This window comes from Osmia bicornis, chromosome 9 (genome assembly GCF_907164935.1).
Source record: "Osmia bicornis bicornis chromosome 9, iOsmBic2.1, whole genome shotgun sequence".
Classification (NCBI taxonomy): Eukaryota; Metazoa; Arthropoda; class Insecta; order Hymenoptera; family Megachilidae; genus Osmia; species Osmia bicornis.
Window position 1 is genome coordinate 10,237,830 of NC_060224.1, and position 7,129 is coordinate 10,244,958.

Here is a 7,129-nt window from a genome sequence, read left to right on the forward strand (position 1 = left end):
GTTTCAAACGTAGAAAAGGACCACAAGTGAAAGAGGGACTGCCGATTATCACGATCGTAGCTTCTGTCTTTTTCATTCGTTACCCTTCTCTTCGTCCGAAACTTTTTATCATCAATAACAAGTAAATACAGTCCAACTTGTATACAACTGAATAAATGCAACCGACATTGGGACACAGTGCTTGCATTCCAGCCTAGGTGTCGATTCTGTGTTTACATGCGGCGCAAGCCAAGCGTGAACGTAGAAAGGGACAGACAGTGGAGGAAAGAGAGGTCCAAGGATTCAAAGCGAGGAGCGGAAACGTATCGGTGTTACTAATACGAATTCAATTATAAAACTTTTTTATTTTTGAGTTTTTCTCATTGAAACTTTTACTAGCGCATTAGAGAGATTTTTCTGATTAAAATGATAGTAAACACGATATAATTTGAATTGTAATTACTTGCTAAAATTAATGTTACAAGTTGGCGAAAAGCCAGAGAGATCGAAATCAAAATCAGCCGAGGTGTCGGCTCTGTGTTTTCAAAGGTTACATTTATCCAGCCGAGGTGTCGATTCTGCGTCCGTACACATCATTTACATGCAGCCGAAGAGTCGATTCTATGTTGTTTATTCTATTATTATTGTTAGTTTGTAAATTACTTTAATTTTCAATAGGAAGAAATTGTCCGGTTTCATGTAAATCACGGGCTTTTCCTAACTTCATAAAGCACCGAATTTCCAGTCAATAGTTTCGCAACATATTCTGAATATATAAATAAAAATAATTCAAACTATATGAAGTACATTATTGTACTTTACAAACAATAATAAAGTACATTATTGTAAGACTAACCGAGCGGGTGACTAAATAATAGTGGGCGTATAAAATGTTCAACTTTTATTCACACAATCGTACACGACGACCGTACACAATGATATCCTGCTGTCCCAAAAATCCACGGTCATGAGGACGTCTTCGACAATATGTATACTCTTTTCTTTACGACACTCCGCTCGATTGGGTACTTTCCCTTGAAGGGGAAACGCGCTGACAAAATACATATGGCCTCCCTCAACCGTTTGCCTACTTCGATTTTTCGAACTCCGAAAGCACAGCGCCCAGACCTATCGTAATTTCACCCTGCGGCCTTGAGCAGTTTTTGCAGGCGATTCTGAAAGAACTTTCCTGCGGGCCGCTTGCCTGTTGTAAACAGTTTCCATTCAAACAAGCAATCCTTCGATTCCTAATAGCTGAGAGACCCAACGTGGTCATCAGCCATCCTCGATCACCAGGACTGTTTAGTCTCACTCACCCTCTTTCAACACCTCACGGAGTCCAAGTCTCCATCATAAAGCGTAGGAAAGCAAACTAGAGTCGGGTTAATTGCCCTCGACGACCCTTAAAAATAAGCCGTCGCTAACACATTGGTAAAAGTACAACAGTTTTATTGTTGCATTGGCCTCGAAAAGTTGGTCAAAAATATTTTAGCATTATTTTAAAATGTAAAGCCATAGTGTAATAGGTTTTTGGAACGTCAATTACAACAGAACTCAACATATTCAATTAGTTATAGCTCAAAAAATACAAGAGATATAAAAGCGTACTTTGCTGTAATTATGCATATGAGGTAAATTTAATCCTATCACTTATCATTGAAGAACCAAAGCAATATTTGGAAACCATGTATTTCGAAGATACAATCCCTCTTGCATATACCACCTTTTACTGTATATGCAATACATGCTTTCAGATAAAAAATTATATAACGGTTTGAATGCAAGATATTGTTATTTTTATTTTTATTCATGACTTCGGTATAAGTGTAGAACAACTACCTCCTCGCTGATTTTGATGATTTTTGGATATTTTATAGCAACCAATATTTTGAACCATTTTTTCCGGTGTTACATGCGGCGCGCGCGCGTGTGATCGTGACGCTACTGTGTGAAAGTTTCAGCTGATATATGAATGTAAAAGTATGAAATGTGGTAGTGTGTTAGTCGAGCAATGCAACTATCGATAACGTAACGCGCGTGTGACGCCGTAAAGCCGGAAAATTTATTAAATATTTTATGAGTTCGGAGATACGCTAGTCCCATACGGGCCCTTTCATCAGATCGCTAATATAATAGGATTTATGAAGGAGGCTAATAAAAGGTTATGTCAAAGAAAATTAGATTTGATTAAAATGAATCGAATGGTATATTATAAAAATAAAAATGTTAAAGTATAATGGAATACATAAAATATTGAAATATATAAAATATTGGAATGTGAAGAGTATATAAAATATTGAAATATAATAATAATAGGTGTAAAATATTAAAATATAATGAAATATAATAATGCGAGTAAATATGAAAAAATGCAGATTTAGCTCATGAACAATTTAGTTTTGAGACACACAATTATTGGCCGGAAATAGACAAATACATGCGATGAATTACAATTTAGAATAAGGAATTTCCATTGACTACGTCAATTTTGACTACTGGAAATTCCTTGACAAAATATTCATGTAACGACCGGAAGAGTAATGGAAACGACTCACCGGATTATGGGGAAAAATTCCGTATAGTAATCCAAATTCTCTGCTGTTTCTCTGTTGACTGGCTTCTGAAGGAAGGAGAGTAGAACGCACACACCTTCAACTATCGCACCGTTACACAATTTTGACGCGTGAACTACTGCAAAGTCTATTAAACTAAAACTGCGTAAATATAAGTATTTATAAAGAAATAAAATTAAATTGAAGAATAAAAATAATGAATAAAATAATAATCGGAATAAATGAAAAAAAATAAAATGAATACACGAAGATAGAGTCTTTTGCCCTATTTGCTACTTTCGAACAACTTAGAACAAAACTCGTCTCTGAACCACTTCGCGGACCCGCCGACACGCTGCTCGCGATTGTACGTCGAAGAGTGTCGCAATCTGCACCTCTCGGAGAAGACCAGAGTGGGCCTCGTCCGAAATTGTTTACATTGCGTTGTTGTGCGCCTAACGAATTAGGCGGCGGTGTCGATGCGTAAGGAGGCGGGATTTGCTTATCAGTGGTGCAGCAGGGATATGTGCGTTCCTTTCTCTGTTTCAATCTTTCTCTTTCTAATTCGCGAATATTCCCTTACCCTTCCTGTCATACTAAAGATTTCGCTATTCATTAAAATATAATACATTTTACGAAAATTGTTTTGATCTCAACGTTATAGGAAGGAAACATGCTTTTCCAAAATTATTACAGATTACTGAATTTGAAAGAATGCTAAATAAACATTTAAATTCGCAACTTGGATTGACCGGTGTGGTGGAAATACAACATTACGGTGTTTAGTGAATTAGTAGAAAATTCGGATTATTATAATGTATGTATAAAGAATTTCGATCATTTTCGCGGAACTGATAAGGAACGTTCCAGAGTGGTCAAGATTATCGGACTACACGAATGATGTTTCGGGTTTACATCCGGCGATACTCAGAACCAAAGTCGACGCGTGATTTTGAGTCGTGGGACCACGCTGATTTCGAGGAAGGAATTTGTTACTCTAACAATCGGAATTATGTCTGGAAAAGATAGACCATCTCGAAACATCAAAGATCGTTCTGCGCTCAATCAAGGGAGGTCCAGAATGTAAAACAAGCTATCGATGTTCATGGTTTCCGTTCGCACCTCCGACCAAGGTCAAGGGACAGAAAGAGACAGAAAGGGGGGGGGGGGGGAACAACATGGCTTTCGCCTAGGAAAGGATAGCTGGCAGGATCCAGCACCAACAATTCCGCCAGTCAACGCCAAAACAATTGGGACACACATGGCTTTCGCCTAAACAAATCCCAAAATGAGGGGGGGGGGGGGGGCAGACATGGATTTCGCCTAGACAGGACTCGAATTGACAACACTGAGGACAATTCTATGATGGTGACGTTAACGATACCGTCCAGTTAATGCGGAGGACAATCCAATGAAAAAAGGAGAGAACACAAGGTGAATGTGTAAAAATCTCTGTTCGGAACGTAACACCGGAACATATAAGGGACGGTCTCGCTTACTTTCCGAGGTATTTACGAAAAACTTTCGATATAACATATTGAATTCTGCCTATAGATGTGGGCCTACGACCGCACATGCATAAGTGTTGGTTGTCATCCGCTGGCCATTTGTCTTCTGTTTAGAAACAAGGGTCGGCGAACGTAAAGGCTCCGTTCATAACTGCATATACCAGACTTCAAGAAATGTGTATTCCAATACAATTAGAAATGAATATCATTGATGTGATGGGTTAGGAAAGGCTGTATATTTAAATTCGGCTGCCGTAAAGCGGCCGGCAATGTTTTTCTGAAATAATAATAAATTAATTATCAAAAGAAGTGTAAAAAGAAATTCTAAGAAATGAACAAAAGCTATTAAAAATGCGTATTATATATTATTTAAATAAAAGCGTTGCCGACCGCCTTACGGCGGCCGGATGTAGATATATACCGTAACCTAACTTATTACATCAATAACATTCACTTGTAATTGAATTTGAATAGACATTTCTTGGAGTCTGGTATATGTAGTTGTGAACGGAACCTTTACTCCTGCTCGTCCCTCGTTTCTAAAGGGAAGGTAAGTGGCAACCAATCTGACGCGTATGTATGCTGTCACAAATGAACAACTATAGGTAGAATTCAATGCACCTGTACCGGCAGCTTTCTGCGAATATCTCGGAAACTAAATGAGACCGCTCTTTATATGTATACGAAAAAGTTGTTGAAGAAATCGATTTTCAGTCATTACATGCTAAATCGATCACTTTTTAACGTTACCATCAGTGACGAGAAATGAAAATTGGCGTTACAATGAGCTGGAAAAGGACGCGGTCTACCCCTGTTTCAGGTAGGCGAGTCGTGCGCTCCGCTAATATGGTCGGTTATCTATACCGCTAGTCTCAAAACAATATCAGCAGATCTCGTAATGACCCCGTTTATACCTGGAGAACTATATTAGTAACCATTCTTGGCCGTTCATATTTTTCAAAAAAAAGAATAGAATATCATATCCGGAAATCGGGAAGGACGTATTTATTCTGCAGTTTTACCAAAACAAAAAAATAATAGCAACAAAAAATAATGATAGAAATAATGATCTCATGACATATGGGTTGAAAATCGCTATCGTAGTCGATAGAACGTCGCGTGAAAAAGAAATTCACGCATCAAAGTCTATCGCCTCTTCCAGGCTCGAACATCCCATTCCCCACGATACATTATATTGTCGTCGACGGTTCGGTCGACGCACACAGGTTCAGATATACGAGCTGAGAATGAGCGCGCGGTCGAGCGTAGAAAACGAACAAACTGCGCCATACAGAATAAACCAGGAACTAAATTTCTGGTCTGTTTTACCTTGTTGACGTCTTTCGCGAATGAACAGACAACGAAATCGTAGTTCTCAAAATACTTCTTCCTGGAGATTCGTACATCATCCGTTGGGTGCTTGTTTCATTCTATCCGACCCAAAGAATATTAGTCTGGTGCCTATTTGGACAAACTATTGGCAGAAATGTTTATATTACGAATAAATCAATCTAGGTGAGTCCGATCCGCCATTTTCTTGACCGTTGACAGACATAAATTTCAATATGTTATAACTTTTTGACGATTTGGATAATATAAGGACCAGACTAATATTCTTTAGAGCCTTCTGAACAGGTTCCTCAAATTTGTTTGCATTTTGTTTAGAAATGAGGACGTATTTTGAGAACTCGCGTCTAGGGATTTTTCTAGGGTCTGTCGGTAAAGTTTTCGACGCTCACATCGCCTTAACCCGCTCAAGACTGGTGGCAGTGATACCAACTTTCGTGTCAGAATAGGGGAGGAAGAATAGGGAATTGCATTTCAATCAATTAAGGCGATGCGAGCGTCGAAAACTTTACCGACAGTCCCTAGAAAAATCCCTAGACGCGAGTTTTCGGTTTTCGTCGTCATTTCCAAACAGAATGCAAAAAAATTTGAGGGACGTGTCCAGGAGGCCCTACAGAATGGCGCTCTGGTCCTTATTTTACCCAAATCGTCAAAAAGTTATAAAATATTGAAATTTGTGTCTGTCCACAGTCAAGAAAATGGCGGATCGGACTCACCTGCATTAGTTTATTTGTAATATAAACATTTTTGCGAAACGAATGTCCAAATAGAGACCAGAGCGCCATTCTTTGGGTCGGATAGAGCAAAACGAGCACTCAGGGGATGATGTACAACCTTTCGTTTAGACGAAAACCGAAAACTACGATTTCAAGAAGGTAAAACAGACCACAAATTTAGTTCCTCGTTTTTTCTGTAGGGCGCAGTTCGTTCGTTTTCTTTGCTCGACCGCACGCTTATTCGCAGATCGTATATGTGAATATGTGTGCGTCGACCGAACTGTCGTCGACGACGATACAATGTATCGTGAAGAATGGGACCAAATGGTACGTTCGAGCCTTGTATAGGCGATGAACTTCGACGCGTGAATTTCTTTTCCACGTCACGTTCTATCGATAGTGAAACTACGATAGCGATTTTCATCCCATGTGTCACGAGATGTACTATCATTATTTTTGGTTGCTATTATTATTCTTTTTTTGCTGAAACTACAGAACAAATACTCCTTCCCGATTTTGATGATTGTTGGATATATTATAAAAATCTATATTTTCACCAACTTTTTCTTATACATATAAAGAGCGGTCTCGCTTAGTTTTCGAGATAATCGCAAAAAGGTGCCTATAGATGTTGATCTGTGACAGCATACATATGTATGCGTCGGATTGGTTGGCACTTTTCTGTTTAGAAACGAGGGTCGAGCGAGAGTAAAGGTTTCGTTCACAACTGCATATACCAGACTCCAAGGTATGTCTATTCTAACTCAATTACAAGTGAATGTTATTGATGTAATCAGTTAGGTTAGGGTACATACGTACATCTGGCCGCCGTAAGGCGGTCGGCAACGCGAAATAATAATAAATTATTTAAATAATATGTATAATACGCATTTAATGGCTTTTGTTCATTTCTTACAATTTCTTTTTATACTTCTTTTTATAATTAATTTATTATTATTTCAGAAAAACGTTGCCGGCCGGTTTACGGCAGCCGAATTTAAATATATAACCTTACCTAACCGATCAC